Raw genomic sequence first — 19,368 nt, 5'->3', positions numbered from 1 at the left:
TACCGACCCACAGCCCTCAGATCCAGAATGGGGTCCAGTGACCCTATCTAAAACACTCAACATGGCTTGGGACAATGCACCGTACCCAGTCAAGCGGCTTTGAGACCCTGTCTCGACAGTAGGTGAAGTTGGTGTCTCACTCAAATCCAAATTAGACATACTACCCAGTGAGGAAGACTCAGCTCGAGTCCCCTTACGGTGCCCACTGTGTCCACGAATACCATGACCATACTTCCACGAGCGATCATTGTTTTCAAAGTTTTATCTACATTACGAAATTTTTATGCATCACTTTCGGTGTTTATTAGCAAGTATATTATGCTTCAAGTATTTATCAGAGGTTTCAAAAATTTTCCAGAAGTTTCAGTCCCTAACTAACTCATTATGGATTCAAAAAATTCAAAGTTTTCTAACTACAGTGTTTCTAAGTTTAGAAGAACTTACAGGATCAGTGCCGGAGACTCGATGTACCATATATTTAACTAAAAAAGAAACAAACTTTGTTTGAAAACTAGTTCTTTTACAATACAATTTTGAACCCAAAATTTAAAGCCTGAGTTTTACAACCTGGCTTTGATACCACTAAATGTGGCACCCCAAACTTGGCCTAGACGTTATGGCCAATTATGAAAATGTTACAAAGAAAGGTTTCAAATCTAATCTTATCATATTAAGAATCTCATGTAGTTTGAAAACTACATTTTGAAAACTAATTTGTATTTTCCAAAACGTTTATTTGCGTGAAATCATTATTTTTGTAAAAATTTTTGTTGTGCATCACAGAAAACTTAATCAAAACCAAAACCAAAACGAACAGTAAAAACCTAAAGAAATCCTAAAGTCCGGAGAGTCTAAAGATTACAAAACTCTAAAGAGAAACCAGAAATTTAAATAAAACCATAATTTAAAAATAGTTCACGAGCTAGTGGTCAGTACTGAGCCTCCATCACCCCGACCCGCCTATGCCTAAGGATTACTTGAACAAAACAGACAACAGAAGTGAGTTTTCAAAAAATCAGTGTGCAACTCAACAGAAACATGCATACATATAATTCAAATTTCCAACATAACAGAACAGAACAGAAGCATACATAAGTCCTTAACAAAGTGAGATCATATCAGAATCATGCAGATATGCAAAGTTCTATCCCTATCCTATACACACCAACTCCAACCATCCCAACACACACGTGGGGTATAAAACACCCATTCATCCCTACACACCACATAGTGTCTATACGGCACTTATTAGCATAGGTTGTAGCCTTGCTACCAGTATATCGAAAAAATATTACCTCACAGAATACTTCCTCTACATATATAAGTCCCACCCCATTCATAGATACAGATAACAGATAAATAGATATATCAGAGACAACATGTCTCATATGCTCAATTACAAATATTACATATGTTTATACAGAACAAAAAAATTATACATATTTTACTTCATAGTACTCAAACTAGTCTTCTAGAATCAGATTTCATGCATTAGGGTTTGTTTTACCCTTATCGACCTAACGGAAGGCTCATAATTAATTGGAACAAGTGCGACCCTAGGAAAATATATTAAATTTTTGGCCCACATGCCCAAATTAATCTTACCTGTTTGGCCCACACGGCCTGGCCCATGGCCCACATGCCCAAATCGACCCAGACACACTGATCTGTCACATGTCGTGTGTCGCACACGGCCGACCACACGGTTGGGCACACGAGTCCCAATTCGCATAGAAATTGAGTCTTATTATTTCCAAGCCTATTTTTTGGGCCTATATTTTTTCTCAACCCCTCCCATTTTTCTAATGGACCTTTGGGGTTGGGCAGGTGGCCCGACCCATAATCAGGTCTACTTGTAATTACCTAAGGGTGGCATGTCCGGGTAACCACTGTAATTGGTGAGTCTTATTGAATTGGATGTAATTCAAGCATCCAAATTACACTTTCCAATTCTTAAAGCGGAGGGTGAGAGTTGGGAAAATTACACCCAAATCCAATATAAAAAATAATAATTATATATATATAAACACCATAATATATGTATGAACACGTATTAATGTTTGAGACGATTATGATAAAAATTTCATATATTCTAAATCCTAAAAAATATATTATAAAAAAATATGTATTTTACACAGTTATAACAAAAAAAATTATATTATATAAATTCTAAAAAAATTCAAAGTTATTGTAACACCCCAAACCTGGCCTAGATGTTATAGTCAAATCTGGCAATGTCACATGGTAGTGTTTTTCGAAAATGTGAGTTGTCATCAAAAACCTCTTTTCTATATAACCTCTTTACAATATTTTATGTTAATTCTAGGACGTTTCGTTCATCATCAAAATGTTATTCATTATCACAAAGTTATACTCTTCCAAAACGTTATTAATTTTCAAAACGTCACTTAATATGGAAGTTTTTTTTGAAACAGTTGCGTATTTGAGTTAATTTCTTTAAAACGTTTTCTTTTTTTTAGTACTCATTTATCCCTACAACTAGCAATTGTAAATCAAGCAATAAAAATCCCAAATTTAAAATTTAAATACAAAGAGGCCATTATTACAGTAAAATAACCCAAGTAAAACTTTAAAGAAAAATCTAATTAAGTACGAAATAGTAAAAAGGGTGTGGCAACCGCTGAGTCCTCCACCGCTCTGATCCGCCTAAGTCGGGGATTACTTGTACAGATAAAATAGAAGAGTGAGTTACAAAACTCAGTGTATAATCCCATATATACCAGTAGGGAGAGAGCAATCACAATCTGGGCCTAAGCCCTTTTTCAGTACCAGATCTTGTTTCAGGTAAGGTATTAGCCTATCTCAGTATAAGAGCATTCATGCATTAGGGTCTTGGCCCATTATAGTATTAGTAATCAGTATAGTAGATATGCAGTAGCAAAAATCCTACCCAACCAGCTTTTACACTCTAAATCTGTCCAACCCTACACTCCATGTAGGGATATAATCAACCCACCCATCCCTACACTCCAAAAAGCACTGAATGCGGCTCTATATAGTAATATGTAGCTGTGTTACCAGTAAGTTAGGCTCGAAGTCTTTCAGTACAGTTCCTCCGATCAATATAAACCCATCCCTATGCAATGCATCATACAATCGTATCATGTCAAATCATGGCATCCTACATGCATTCAGTACAGTTTTAAAAACATGCTCAATATATAGTCATAAATATATGTATCTTACATGGATATAACAGTCATTCAGTCAATTAAGGGTCTAGGTAAGCTTACCGACCCTACAGTAGGTCTAAAATTGACTCGGGCGACCCGTGCAACCTTAGCAATTAAATAATGAAGATGGACCCACATGCCCACGTCGTCAGCCCGTGTGGGCCCACACGTCCCTGTTACTCACACGGCCCAAAATGGCCTCGTTCATGTGAAACACACGGCCTGGACCAACATTCCCACACTCTTGTGTGGTTCACTCGTATGGGCCCACACACCTGTGTGGCCCACACAGCCTAATTCGGCTCGACCCATGCATCGCACACAGCCTGCCTTATCAATCACACGCCCATGTTTGGTCACATCGCTTGCCACACAAGCGGCCACACGCCCGTGTGGTGTCGACAACCTTATTTTTTGGCTTTTTACCGATTCCAATTTTCAGCATTCTGAACCCAAATATTGATCAGCACACACCCTATTAATCACCTTAATGGCTGAAATAAAACCAACCCAACAACTTACTCAATTTATGAGTGATCGAAACTTTCCCCAAACGCCTCAACTCGGTTTGCTTACGAAGTAGCATGAATAAGGTCTCGATCACACATGATTTATTGCTGTCATTAAAACATAATCACTAACGAAAAGACAAGAAACCGAAAAAAAACGATTTGTACTAGGTAACGACTACCCCAAATCATTATACTTACCCCTTACTTACCAACGTATGAACAGCGAAGAAGGAAATGCACTCCTCGACTTGAACGATCGAAAAGGATGTACAAAGGTGAGAAAAATTCAAGGGACAAATCGACAGCACAAGGAAAAAGGAGAAAAATAGTAGGGATGAAAAGAAACGTTAGAAAGGAAGAGTAAAAAGAATCAAAATTGACAGGGAGAGCAAGGGAGGTGAGTGCGGCAGAAAAATTTAAAAAAAGAAAAAAGAACTATGCCAAAGGACCGAAATTGGGAGAGTAAGAGGTGAAAAGCGGCAGCAAGTGGGGGAGAAAGTAGAAATTCGCAGAGAAAACCTAAAGGCAGAAGCTGTTAGAAAACTAAAAGAGAGTGAGGCAGGGAAGAATTTGGATGTTCTCAAACTCCTTACTCCTTGATTTTCTTACCAAATCCTTTAATCCACTCCCCAAAACCGTCCATCCCTCCCTTAACCACCTAATTTAAATTCCACTCAAAATCTTTAGTATTTCTGCTAAACTAGGACACCCACACGACACAAGTAGCAAAATAAAACACTCCATTTCATATACCAGGACTCAAACTCAAGAACACCAGCACTTTGTCACTCCACTTAATCACCAGACCAACAGGCTCATTCTGACATACTTTACCAATATTTATTTTTTTAAGCCTACTGGTTAGAGATAGGGTTTATTCAATTAGAAACAAAAATTTTTCCCAAGCTAAGACTTGAACCCAAGACTTCTTGACACTTCCCAGAACACTTAATCACTGATGCAAATACACAATTGTGTCACAAACATATGAAAATAATATATAAGGGATTTTTGGGGCATTACAGTTATGGCCAAAGGGTTTATTATTAAAAAAATACATGTTATAAAAGTGTTATAATATATTTATTTATAAAAAGTTATGATCAAGAAACATAAACATAACTTATTTACGTGTTCATATTATATATTATAAAAATAATATGCTTATTCATAAAAAATTATTATAGTTTTTTTTATCACAACATATTTATAAAAAAAACAACTTTCTAAAGTGTTATAGAAAAAAAAACATATTATTTATAAGAAGTGTTAGTGGAAACAAATAAATATATACTTATTCAACTCCTCTTTAGCCTTAAGTTATGCAGTTTCATAGTATTTTTTGTTGAAATTCATACTTTAATCGTAAAATAATTAAATTGCACTCAAATTATGAACATATTAAATCTTTATTATTTTTATAACATATTTACACAAATTTGATTTATTTTTGACAATTTTGCACAAAGGGTGAAAATCAGCTCGACAGGCACCTTGAGAAGTTTGAACCATTGAGGCAATTTTTATATCAAGCGACCCAAAAGCATGGCCGATTATTTTCCTCCAGCCAAGGGATAGTCAAATAATAATAATTAGACATATTTTATAATTAATTTTAATGTAACATCCCAAAAATTCGGGGTTAGTAGAATCGGGTTTGTGAATAGAGAGAGAGGTCATGCCCTAAATTTTGAGATTATCTATGCGTTTTTAGGAAATAAATGAGGTATTGGTTTTTCAAATAATTGTTAGTGAAACGTTCCTTGAAACTCAAGTTCAAATCCCTTCTATCAAACCATTTTTCTTATTTTGCAAATTATGCATCAAACCCTAGTATGTGACACACCTTGTTTTTTTTTAAATAAATATTGCAAAATTATTTTTAAAATAAGGTAATAGCCCAATGGTTAATTGGTAAGTGTGGAAGCAGGGAAATTAAATTGTAGTCCCAAGTTTAAGTCCTTTCCCATGTAAAATAATTAATTTTTTTTTTACAAAATCTCTTATTTTTAATGTGTGTTTCATCCATGCCCTTGTAACCCTAGGTATAAATGTTAATTTTACACAAAATAATTAATCCTTATTTTATTTTTACTCACCCTAGCCATTTTATCATCTTTTTCTTTTCTTTTTGACACAAAATTTTGCATCATCTCCTCCATCATATTTTTTTTAAAATTTTTTTATCTAATTAAATCAGCCTCAAATCTGAAATATTGAGTCTCCAAAATCGATTCCTAATGTTTCCAAGAAGTGCCATTGTCGCCCATAGCATCTAGCTTGTGTAAGTTTTCTTTCTCTTATTTTCTTGTTAAATGTTGTTAAATAAAACCATAAATTTATAGACCTAGAATTTGGGGGATTTTAAAGATTTAATGTATATTTCCAACTTTTAATTGATATCAAAATTAGTTTTAAATTAGCCCCAAATTGGCCATCGTAGGTGGTGGTGAGTGCACCTATATGCAAGAAAGTGGGCTGTTTTTCTTTAATTTTTTCCCATGTTTTTCCAGCATGATTTTGGGCTCTTGAACCCCTCCTAATTAGCCTTGAAACGTGGTTTAATTAGGAAAAATTATTCTTGACCAATTGACAAATCAGAGCTAAACAATTCGGGAAGCGTAAGTATGGGTAATCGTAAACTAGTTAACTGTTACATAGATTTTGGAAAATGTTATGGAATGATTAAATGAAGGATTTTAATAAATATTAGCTATTGATGTTCTAGTATTTAAATGTTAAGGTGTTGAACCAAATGCTCCAAATCAACAATAAAGCCGAAAGATGTCCGCACATATGATTCACATCAAAACAATGTAAGAAATCTAACTAGTTTGGATTCGAAAAATAGTGGTAATTACAGCGATTGGATTGAACCCATAAGTAGATGCTTAGGGTCTGTATAAGAGGTTTAATTATTCAGTTATATACTGATTTATTTTAATTTAATTAATTTAGGTCCATTTTAAAGTTTATTAAAGAAACCACAAGATTTGCTAGTGTGCTACAAAAAAGCATAAATAAGGTGTGGGCCCTAAACTCATAAACTTGTTTTATAATGATAATTATCATGTTATGTTTGAAGATTTAGCTTGCTGATTGGATTGGCTTAACAACCAAATAATTAATTTTGTAAGTCGTCGAACCAGGTACGTTTCTAGCCTTAAATGATTGATGTGTTAGCAAAGTTGCTAGTTTGACAATGTGATTATGTGATTGATATTATGATGCATGGTTGTGTTATTTGGTATGAGATTGGTTGTAGTGTAAGGCATGATTTGTTGAAATAGGAGTTTATGCATGATATAATTACATGAAAAATTTGTTATGTTATACTGGAAAGGTTGCTATACATGCACATTGGATATTTGTAAAAGTATGTGAAATTGTATAGTGTTGAATGATATCATCTTAGTGCTAATTTGAAAGTTGGGAAATTGATTCCATTCACTAAAAGTATTTGATTATTGAAGGCATGTCGAACATGTCAGTTAAATGTGAAAGTATTAAATTATGGTAATGTATGAGATGTATGACATATTGTATGTAAGGGCAAGCGTTTGATCGAACTGAATTGAATTGAATGAACAAATTTTGAGTTAATTGAGTTGACGAATCCTATTTTATCATCCTAACTTGATTTGAAGATTCTCAAATCGAGTCGAGTAAAATGGAATTCGAATCGAATCGAATCGAATCGAATCGAATATATTTGTTCGAGTTAAATTTTAAAAAATAAATTTGGGTCCTTATAATCACTGTTACCCACCGTAATCAAATTTGTTATTAACTTTCATCATCCCATAATTTATTTATTAATATTTTATATACATGTTAGCTTCTTTGCTTGCTAATTGCTTCAATCATCTTTTGATTCTTGTCACTATGTATTTTGAAATTAAAAAATATATTAAATGTAAACATGTGATTTTTTTAATAAAACTAATTTTAAAGATAAAATATGAAATTGATACCAACATAAAATTTTAACACGAACATTTTATGGCATCATTAATAATTCAATTTTAATATAAAGATTCAATATAATTAAATTTTCAATAATATAAATAATACAAAACGTAAAATTTTATTTAATAATATAAATAGTAGATATAAATAAAATTATTACTATTTAGGTTTAGGTGTATTTTTGGATGATTTTCATTTTTTATTTTGGGGTAGAGGGTGAGACCTAAAAAGGTTAGGGGGTTTCGGGGAACTAAAATTTTGGAGGAAAAATTTTCAAAAAAATTTGGGGGTGGGGGGGATAGATTTGGGGTAGATGGGGGATGGGATGATAGGTGTAACAGCCCAATTTTGGGTCTAGTCGGAATAGTGGTTTCAGAAACACTATTCCGAGGTTGGAGAAAATTATTTTTATGTTATTTTATGTGATATAGCATGTTTATAAAAGTGCATAAAAATTTTGGTATATTAATTTTAGCGATTTCGAGTCCAATTTTGAAAAATGACTAAATCGCGTTAAAGGTAAAAGTAGTGTTTTGATGCCTAAAGGTGTTAAATTGCTTTGTATCTTAAATTGGGGGTCTTTAAAGTGAAATTAGACCATTGAAAGTGTGATGGCCGGCCATGGGAGACAAGATTGGTCAAAAAGCCAAAATTTATGGAATATTAGGTGACTTTTTGGTAATAAAATAAAATAAAGAAAAAGTTGTCATTTTCTTTCATTTTTCTTCTTCTCTTTCACCGAAAATGGCAGAAACATGGGGGGTTTGAGAGCTGGAAAATTTCAGCAACATATTTCCCTAGTAAGTAAGTGTTTTTAATTCCTTTTCTTGATAATTTTTACATTTTTGGAACCCCTAAAGCATGAGCTTTCAAAAGAGGGGACTATTTTGCAAAATGATTAAGAGTCTAGGGTTTTGCCATGAAAGCATATGTGTTGTTTGCTGAGTTTTTATGGAAGAATATGAGTATTGGTAGTGTTATAAATAACTTTTGTGAAAGAAGTTTGCATGAAAGCACCTAAAAAGGGTTATTTTGCAAAGTTGTAAAATAAGTGTAAATGTGTGAAATAATTGAATTTGTGAGTTTCTATAGTTATGAAAATGATTTTTCTAGGCTTAATGAGTAAGAAAATGCGATAAAAATCATTTTACGAGCCTAGGGGCAATTTGGTAATTTTGGCAAAGTATAGGGGCAAAATTATAAATTTTTCCAAAATGTGTCATTGGACTAATTTGATTATTATATTGTTTTAATAAGTTAAATGTGATGTTATAGATGATGAAAAATGAGATTCGGGCTTAGAATGAGGAAAAACAAGAAATTGATGTTTAGGCCTCTCTTACCAATTTGGTGTCGAGGTAAGTTCGTATGGTAATAATAATGCAATATCATGCTTGAATTAAAATTCTCTATTGTTATGACATTAAGTGTATGTTTTAATATATTGGAAGTTTGATGGAAAATGAAGTTTCTTTGAAAGGAGTAAGTTTGTACGAAAGTAATTTATCAATTTCATTACCATGTGCTTAATACTTGATATTGTAGAAAATGTGGATATATGCCTTTATTGGAATTTGCTTGTGATGATTCAATGAAAATGTGATGATAGCTTTGCATCTCGAAAATCCCGGGTGACTCTGAGGAATGCTTAGGATTTCGGGTGTCATGACACCATATTAAATGTATGCCAGTGTAAGACTATGTCTAGGACATGGCATCGGCGATGATATGTGTGCTATTATAAGACCATATCGAGGATATGAAAACGATATGTGGATCCATGTAAGACCATGTATGGGACATGGCTTTGGTATTCTATTTAGTGTATGATAATTTCGAACATCCTTTAGCATCCTGAGTGTTCAACGGGTAATGAAATGGATGATGAGATGAAAGCCCTAAGGAGGGCATGTTAAAGAAGGTATGATTATATACTTTATTATGAGTTGGTACAGGTATGTACACTAAACTCACGAGTAATACCATGATATATAATAGTTCCAATGAGGTAAGTCATTGGTGAGTATGTACTTGAGTTATGTTACAAGTTGTACAAGTATGTACACTAAGCTTATGAGTAATGCCTTGATATGTGAAAATCTATGATGTTTATAGTATTTGGTGAGTACTATGAAAATGGCATGATTTGGACTAAGTACTTGATGACATTGAGATTATGGGTCCATGCTTATGATGCATAGCTATGTGTTCTTACCATGATGGATGAAATGATGTTGTACTAATTTGGTGAACAATAATTGTGAATGAGTAAATTAGCCTTGACAGTTTTGGGCTACTGCAATGGTATAACTTTGAAAATACACTAAAAATAGTGGAAAATGAGTTAGAGGCTGAATAAAATATGGAATTAAATATTATAGTCTAGTTTCTTATAAAAGAAACCGTGTAAGCAAAAGAATTTCCTATAATGAGATAATTGAAGTTGTGTGAGATAGAGTCAGAATGACTTAGAAACCCCCTATTCTGATTTTATAAAATCATTATAAATTGTAAAAAAATACTTATGAATTATAATTTATATTTTTATAATCCTTAATGAGTCTATTTTCAATAGATGGAACATTATTCGAGTCCTGTGCTATGAGATAATTAAACTTTAGTGCAAAAGGATCAAAACTATCAGACCGTGAACCAAGGGTAACTTTTAGGAATAAACTGTACTAATTTGCTGAACCAAAAATTTTGGAAATTGTATGGTAGAAAGGTACATGAGTCTAGCTTCAAGGAAAATTAACGGATCTTAATTTGGAGTTTCGTAGCTCCAGATATAAATATTTTATTGACTGTTGTACAAGATGACAGCTTATTATGAACTTGAGAATAGGTTGGGAACATTGATGAAAGCATGTTAATGAGTCACTTATTGTTTTCATATGAACTTACTAAGCGTAAAGCTTAGCCCCTTCTTTTCCCATGTTTTCTAGTGTTGTCAGGTTAGCTCTGGTTGGGGTTTTTCAGAGATATTATCACACTGTCAAGCTATCACAATTAGTGTAAGTAATTTCAAGTACTTTGAGTCTATGGCATGTATAGGAGTTTAAATATTTGAGTGTGTGACATTTGTTTTAGCCAAACATATTGGCTTACATTAGCTATTGAGGTTGTGAACCTATTTATATATGCATGCATGTGCTATGGTCTTATGTGATGAGTTTATAATGATTATGGCATGAATGTGGTAAGGATGTGAGTAAAATCTATGATATCTATTGCATGAGAAATTGACATGATCATAACATTTTTATAGACGTTTAAGTGCCCATGAATGCCTTGTTGTATGCTATTGTATAAGTATGCATGCATGTGTTGTGAGGGTGATAAAATGGCTTGGAAAAGAGCCTTGTATTTGTCCACACGAGTAGACACACGGGCGTGTGTCTAGGCCATGTGTGACACACGGTCCGCCCCCATGGGCGTGTTGTCCAGCCGTGTGTCCCCTGCACCTAAGTTTTTTCAAGTCAGTATGCATAGTAGTATGCACACGGGCAAGACACATGGCCATGTGTCTCAGCCGTGTGAAGGACACGGTCATAGGACACGGGTGTGTGCCTTAGCCATGTGGCCTCAATTTGTTCATGAACAAATTGGCAGAATGTCCAGGTCTTTGGACACGGGTTCGAGACACGAGCATGTCCCTAGCACACGGGCGTGTGCTCTATACTCACACAGGCGTGTGGAGCCTTAAAGCATGAAATTTTCCAAGTTTTTTTTGTTCTTGGTTTAGTCCTAAACCGTCTCCAATGCATGTTTTGGGCCTTGTAAGCCCATTTAAGGGACAAAATGCATGTGAACAAGAACTTTTAAGTTAAAAGAAATTTTATGGCCCGATTTTATATGCGTATGCTTGAGTTAAGTCCGGTAGCACCTCGAACCCTGTCTCGGCGTCGGATACGAGCGAGGGGTGTTACAATAAGGGAGTAAATGTTTTGGGGGAAAGTGGGAGAGAGAAAGTTTTAGGGGAAAATAAAAAGTTTTGAGAGTTTTTGATGGAGTAAATTTTGGAGGGAAAATATTCAAAAAAATTATGGGGAAATGGATTTGGGGTAGATGGGGGTGAGATTGAAGGGGAGTAAAAGTTTTAGAGGGAAAGTGGGAAGGAGTAAAAGTTTTAGGAGAAAAGTCAAAATGTTTGGGGGTTTGGGGTAAAAATGTAAACTATTATAGTTTGATATTCAGTTTATTCTAATTATTCAAATTCGAATTCGAAAACTCAACTCGATTCGAATTTGAAATTCAAAAAAAATTTGAGTTGACTCGAATAACTTGAAATTTAAATTTTTATTTATTTTTTTTGAGTCGAATCGAGTTTTGCTCACCCCTAATTGCATGTGCATTGGGATAATATTATTTTGGTTGACAAAGGAGTTCCATGGAGTACTAGTGGCATATTAAGTCCGCATTTATTCATAGTTAGTGCACTACATTTGGAGTACCGAGGGGATTGGTGATTATATCTTATTATTTGTTATTCAGCAGTTTTACCACATTATTGTTATTATGTGGTTTACCACATCAAGCTATGCTCGCATTCATTGGAGTTTGGCAGACGGGTTCTTGGGAACTCATGATGTGTAGCGAATGGTATGGGTATGAACCTTTTTACCTTGCATCATACTCGAGACATACTCAAATGTTATTGATTTATGTTACATATTGTATTTTGTTGTATTGAATGATATCGAAATAAATTATTCTTATTCGAATAAATGATGACCCATGCTCATAAACCATTTGACAATGATTTTGATAATGGCTATGTAATGATATGAAATTCCCATAATGGTTCTGTATTCTTCTGTTAATGTTAATATGTTTCACTGTATTCTATATTTATATCTGTTTAAATAACTGTTCGTTTCATTCACCAAAAAAAGAAATAATTGTTCGTCTCACATTGAGCTTTCATAAGCTCACCCTCATAGTGTTTAACTTTCCAGTAAACCTCAAAACTAAGACTAGACCCGCATATGGAGAATCACCTTGGACCTCATACTATTTTTAATAAGATTTAATCAATCCCTATTGGTTTTGGTTTGTAATTTTTAATTATTTTTGGTCTGTGGTTTGGTAACTTTTTATTTGGGGATTTTTGCATGCATGGATTACTCAAGAATAATAACTCAAAAATGCATAATATCGGGCTTAAGTAAAAGTTGAAATTGATCCCTAATTTCCACGCATTGCAAAGAAACCAGTTTTGAAAAAAAATCGATAAGGTAACTTGATTTCCAAAATGACATGAATAATGGTTTTTCCGCTACATTACCTTAACATAGAGCTTTTACAAAGAAGAGCAACAACCAAACGATTTTACTAAAACAACATTATCAACAATAAAATGAATCTTAAGTACAATTGACCTAATAAATGAATGTTTTAAACTAACACAAAAGTACAATATATGGTTTTTTTTCTCTAAAATGAGTTTATTTAAAGTCTTCAAAAGTAACATAAGTTAGCTTAGCCATTTCAGTGGCTAATGTAGCCTTCTCAGTCTAGCCTAACGTCTAGGCCGGGTTTTAGAGGTTACATTTAATCCAACACAAATTGGGTTAAAATTAATTACAGGCTTGATGAAGAGAAAAGGGCCAGTTGTGCTAATTGAAGAGGATTGATCCACCAAGAAATTTGGCAACCCAAAACTGGCCATATAGCTGACCCAATCAAATTCTTAGCTAATTTTTATCATTCCAGATCAGCCTTTGAACTTGTCTTTAATTCCATTCAAACCCTTCCTCTTTTTCATGCGTTTTATTTTTAACCACAAGGTAAAATTAACAAGTTTAAATCAATCAAACCTACCACCTATATTTAGCTAATTATAACAGCTATCTCCCACTATAAAAATCCCTTTTCACTCCCTCATTTCTCATCCCTCACTTCAGCCATCTCTCTCTCTTTCACACACTCACATTTTCTCTCTTCCTTTTAGTTGTGTTTCAATTCCCTTCTTCCCTTACCGATTTCACCTCTTGAAAAAGAGCTTGCATGCCTCTTGAAGTAGCGGTAATCAAGTGTTCGTGAAGACCTTGGATCATTGGAACGAGTAGAAAAGAGAGGAGCATACTAGTTTGGCTTCAGAAAACCACCGAGATTTTTTCTTCTATCATGAACATGAATATTTGTGTTGTTGTTCTTCAATTAATTAAAATGACTTAAATTCCTTTCATGTTAGATAAACTGCATTTTGTTCACTTAGATCATTAAAAATGTGTTTGTGTTGTTATTAGGTCTCAGTAAATTGTTCAATTAAATAAAATCATGCTTATGGTATTCTTACATTGTAAGGTAACAATTGAATTAATTATTTAAACAAATTGAAATTATAATTAATGGGCACAATATTTAATTGGTGAATGTGTATAATCTTCTATGATAGCCAAGGGTTAAATTAGTGACGGTATTAAACAATACATTAGGCTTGCATAACTTGCAAGATTATTGTGATTAAATTGTTTCAATATAGAGATATATTGTTACTTCACTTAATCTTTTACTTGCTTATTAAAATTCGATTAACCATTTGAATTGGCATAGAGATATGGTCAAGAGGTTATTGGGTTTTCGTAGGTAAGTATGTGCATTAGTTATCAAGTTATCGAGTTGCCGTGAAGTTATTCGTAACAACATGAACACAACTTTAATTATTCTAAGTTAAAGAATAAAATTGATCTAAGGCATTTATGTCATATTGATTAAACTCATCTTTTAGAAATTCTCCATCGGAATATTTTTACTTTCTATTTTTCTTAGTTAAGTTACTTAGTTAATTTTTAGTTTTTATAAAACCTCTTCAAACCAATATATTTTCCAACACAAAATTGTCTAATTATGCATTTCATAAATATTTTCTTGCGCGTTGAACTCTCTAAGCTCTCCCTACATAAAGAGAGCATTGTGTTATTATTTACACAATTGAATTCAAAAGAAAGTTGTAGAGAGGAAATTCTCCGAAGAGATTATTTCAGAAAATTTCTAGAGATATATTTCTAATTTACAACTTGACCCAAAATTTTAGAGAAATTACAAAATTACGCCACTGATAATTTTTGTGAAATTTGCGAGCCCACACTGGGCAGACGTGAGCTTAAGGATAGTAGGGAAGACTATTCGGTCGAAGCGCTCATCCTAGTTGAATCGAAAAGGTTTAATTTTGATTAAGTGTTTATTACTTTAGATATCACAACCAAGATCCTGTTTTAAAAGTTTTTAACACTTTGTTTTTCCCTAAATTTATTTTTCGCTGCACTTTCCAAAATGACCCGACTAGTTCGGTTTAGTCATCGGTTGGACCGTCGACCTTGTTTCACATACCAGGACTGGTTTGAACAGTTTTTGGGTCTTGGTCTCAGTTTTGGGCTCCCAGACCCAATTTACGAGCTCAAGTCCAATTTTCAAGTTCAATTACCCATTCAACCATTTGTCTGACTTGTAAATTAACTTTTAAAAATATCATATTAATTTTAATTGATTTGATTTGATTAATTCAATTTTACTTGATCAAAATTAATTTTTCCAAAAATCACTTAGATTTTCCAAATTAAATTTTAAAGAAAATTCTTTAATCAAATTCTTTAGTTGAACAATTCTCCCGACCACCTAATTATTTCATATTGAATAAATCGACTCAATTAAATCATCTCGAAGTCATAGAATTTTCTTCTGATTCAAATGCAGTCCGATCAAGTTTTTGTTGAGCTAGCGAAGGGGCCAATTAGACATATACAGTTAGGCTCTAATAATTGCAATTATATCCAGAAGCATCGTTTCGATATTTCGCAATTACTTAATCATGGAGTCAGTCTGCAACAAGTACCATGATTGAAAAGTCCTTATTTTATACTATTTATGAAAGCAATTCATCAAGCTACTTTGTCCAGTGACCTTTTCATGTGTGTGTTACCCTCACATGACATCCTTGATTCCTTTGAGTTAAATTTGTTCACTCAATACAATCATATTTTATCTCATTGTCACTGCTATGTGTTTTTAATGATTAATATGACCACTGTCAACAATTGAATGTGATAAATTACTCATTCGAAAACAAGCAACCCATGGCCATGTTCCATATTTATCAATCCACACAATACCAATGAGAGGATATCATTAACTCTTTAATTGAGCTATGAATTACACTATTGCTAGTAAAGCCTGACATACACAAGTCATGTACCCAACATATCGGCTATGGGCTCGATCATCTTAAAGCATAAGCCTCTACTTATATCAAAGCACATGAGTTGCATACGCATGGTCAGTGACTAACTCAGGATTTAGGTAAATCACACCATGAACGTCACAAGTGAATTAATTCACAAACAGATTCAGAATTAATTCATTTTGGATACAGTCCAATGTATCATTCTACCAATGGATACATCTATGCCTGAAGTCAACTACTTCGATAGGGATACATCTATGCCTGAAGTCAACTACTTCGATAGCCAGGACTAGTCATCTACCCAATTGGAATTGTAGATGACATAATAATCATTCTCAGTATTTGAATCAAATGCTCACCTTGATTCTTTTATGAGATTAAGGACTCATTTAGATTATCTATGAAGCACATTATCTTTCTTGCAATGTAAACGTTCTTTACAATGCCACTTATCTTCAGTTTGAATTTTAGACAATCAATGAGCTAATATTTGCTTGTCACAATTTCGCTATGCATGCAAAATATAAAAGACAAAAAATACAAAAGATAAAATGTGAAATGTGAAATTAACTTTATTTATTTATTCGTCATTCAAATAAATAGAAAACAATTACATGTTTAATACAATATGAGCACATTTCTCTACACCCTATGGGTACGATAACTTAACATTACTTGCCACTTTATTACTTGTTACGATTGTGTACACTTACACATTTTTTTCGTTCCAAGTTTTTGGCTTCATTACCGAGGACTGTTTTAAAAGACATTATTTGTGAAATTGTTAATTTTGGATTTTGGATTATTTATCTATTTAATTTTAGTTTAATCACTTTTTTCTATGATTGTTTCAGGTGTTTATGAGTATTGATCGAATTATCGACTTACTCCCGTAGATCCTAAAATTGAAAGGACTTTTCAAGAAATAAGAAGACAATCAATTTGGAGAAGGATCGAAGAGATGAACCTTGAGAACCAAAATCAAGGAAATAGAGAAAATAACGCCCAAAATTGTATCCTTATTGCTGATGATAGGGATAGAGCTTTAAAATAGTATGTCGTGCAAGTTTTTCATGAGCTAAATTTGGGTATTATGAGACCTAAAATCGAGGCACAACAATTCAAGCTAAAGTTGTCATGTTACAAATGTTTCAGGCTGTGGGGTAATTTATTGGAATGTCAACTGAGGATCCTCACCTTCACCTCAAATTGTTTGTGGAGGTGAGTGACTCCTTAGTGTTAGCCAAAGCACCCGAAGAAGCACTGAGATTAAATTGTTCCTATATTTATTAAGGAAAGAGCTCAAGCCTGGTTGAACTCATTGCCGTCAGATTCCATTTCCACATGGCAAATGTTGGCAAAACGATTCCTAATAAAGTACTTCCCGCCTAGTAAGAATGCTAAGTTGCGGAATGAGATCACTACCTTCCAATAGATGGATGATGAATCCTTGTATAAGGCGTGGGAATGATTTAAATAACTATTACAAAGATGCCATCATCAAAGAATCTCGCATTGCATCCAATTAGAGATGTTCTATAATGATCTAAATATTCACACGAGGATGGTGGTATATGGTTTTTCTAATGGTGTTCTCATTTTTAAGTCTTATAATGAGGCTTATGAAATCGTTGGGAGAACTGCCAGCAACAATTACTACTGGCCAACCAATTGAGCAGCGTCAGGAAGACGAGTCGTAGGAATACATAAAGTGGATAATCTCACTTCACTCACATCTCAAGTATCATCGATATCATCAATGCTTAAAAAAATTACTAATAATGAGTTTAATAATTTTGCATTTCAGCTGCCGAATCAATTCAAAAATGTAGCCTATGTTTATTTTGGGAAAGCACACTTGGTCGAAGAATGCCCATCAAAACCATCATCCATGTATTACATGGGTAACCAAAACCAAAACCAAAACCAAGGTAGGCAGGGACTGCAATCCAATTTCTATAGCCCATATTTGAGAAAGCACCCAAATTTCTCTTGGAAGCTACACCCAGTAACACTTACACATAACCTAGACCGACCCAACCATCTGGATTTACCCAACAAGTTCAAAAATCACCACAAGCTGAACCTACCAATAGCCTAGAGAACCTATTGAAGGCATATATGGTAGAGAATGATGTCACTTTAAGAAATTTTGAAAATCAAGTGGGTCAGCTTGTGACTGAACTTAGGAACCGACTACAAGGAGCCTTGCCTAGTTATATGAAGAATACAAGAAATCCAGGGAAAGAACACTGTAAACCATTAACTTTAAGGAGCGAAAAGAGGCTAGAGCTTAACACTATTGAAGTTGAAGAAGTGCCAGCTGATGTTTAAGATAAAGTGGAAGTTCAACCAAGTGTTGAAAATCCAGCTTCATTAGAACCAGAATATGTAAAATATGATAAGGTAACTTTTGACCTAGTCAATTATGATAAACTAGCACATTTGTTAGATGTAGAAGTGCCACAACAGATGAAGTGCCCAATTCAAGTTAAGAATCCTCGACCTCCTTTCCTTCAAAAACTTCAGAAGCAAAAATAAGAGGTTCAATTCACGAAGTTCCTAGATGTACTCAAGCAACTTCACATCAAAATCTTGTTGGTAGAAGCTCTTGAGCAGACGCCAAACTATCTCAAATTCATAAAGATATCCTGTCCAAGAAATGAAGACTTGGAGAATTTGAGATGGTAACTCTGACGAAGGAATACAGTGCATATCTACAAGATAAACTACCCTTAAAGATGAAGGACCCTAAATGTTTTACCATACCTTGCCACATTGGAGCATCTTATTGTGGTAAGACATTATATAATTTAGGTGCGAGCATCAACTTGATGCCCATGTTCATATTTAGAAAATTGGGGATAGGTGAAGTTAGACCAACTACGATCACACTTCAGTTAGTAGATTGACCCTTAGCACATCCAGAAGAAAAAATAGAGCATGTATTGGTATATGTAGAAAAATTTAATTTTCATGCTGACTTTGTTATTTTAGACTTTGAAGTAGATAAGGAGGTGCCAATCATCTTAGGAAGACCTTTCCTCGCAACTAGAAAGACCTTAATTGATATGCAAAAAGGCGAGTTTATCACATGTGTTGAGGATGCCCATGTAACACTCAATATTTTAAAACCATGTGATTTCCTAACACATTTGATGATTGTTCTACAATATATGAGTTAGAAGAATTAGTCGTGCAATGGGGACTCAATTTTTTTGAGGACCCATTGGAACAAATTTTAATACCAGGCCCTCTAAGTGATGAGGAGAGAGAGGAACATTTAACCTTGTTAAAAGCTAACCAAAGGGGATTTAATCTGCAATCCCACTTTGAATCTTTAGAATTAGAGAGCAGAGATTATGTCCAACCAAAAGCATCAATCGAAGAGCCACATAAATTGGAACTAAAGGTACTTCCCTCGCACTTAAAATATGTTTATTTAGGTAACACTTCGACTTTGCCTGCGATTATTTCAACAGACTTAACTGAAGAGCAGGAAGAGAAA

General features: G+C 33.8%; 1 non-coding gene across 1 annotated transcript; it reads right to left on the bottom strand.

Moving 5' to 3' along the window:
• Nucleotides 1-17,262: 17,262 nt before the first annotated feature.
• LOC121206868 (small nucleolar RNA R71) lies at nucleotides 17,263-17,369 on the bottom strand. Its single transcript, XR_005902040.1, has one exon. It is a non-coding gene; the product is annotated as a small nucleolar RNA R71 (small nucleolar RNA).
• Between the last annotated feature and the right edge of the window lie 1,999 nt (nucleotides 17,370-19,368).

Source organism: Gossypium hirsutum, chromosome A09 (genome assembly GCF_007990345.1).
Source record: "Gossypium hirsutum isolate 1008001.06 chromosome A09, Gossypium_hirsutum_v2.1, whole genome shotgun sequence".
NCBI classification, from domain to species: Eukaryota; Viridiplantae; Streptophyta; class Magnoliopsida; order Malvales; family Malvaceae; genus Gossypium; species Gossypium hirsutum.
Note: the sequence above shows the minus strand (reverse complement) of the source record. Positions and strands in the feature narration are given on the sequence as shown.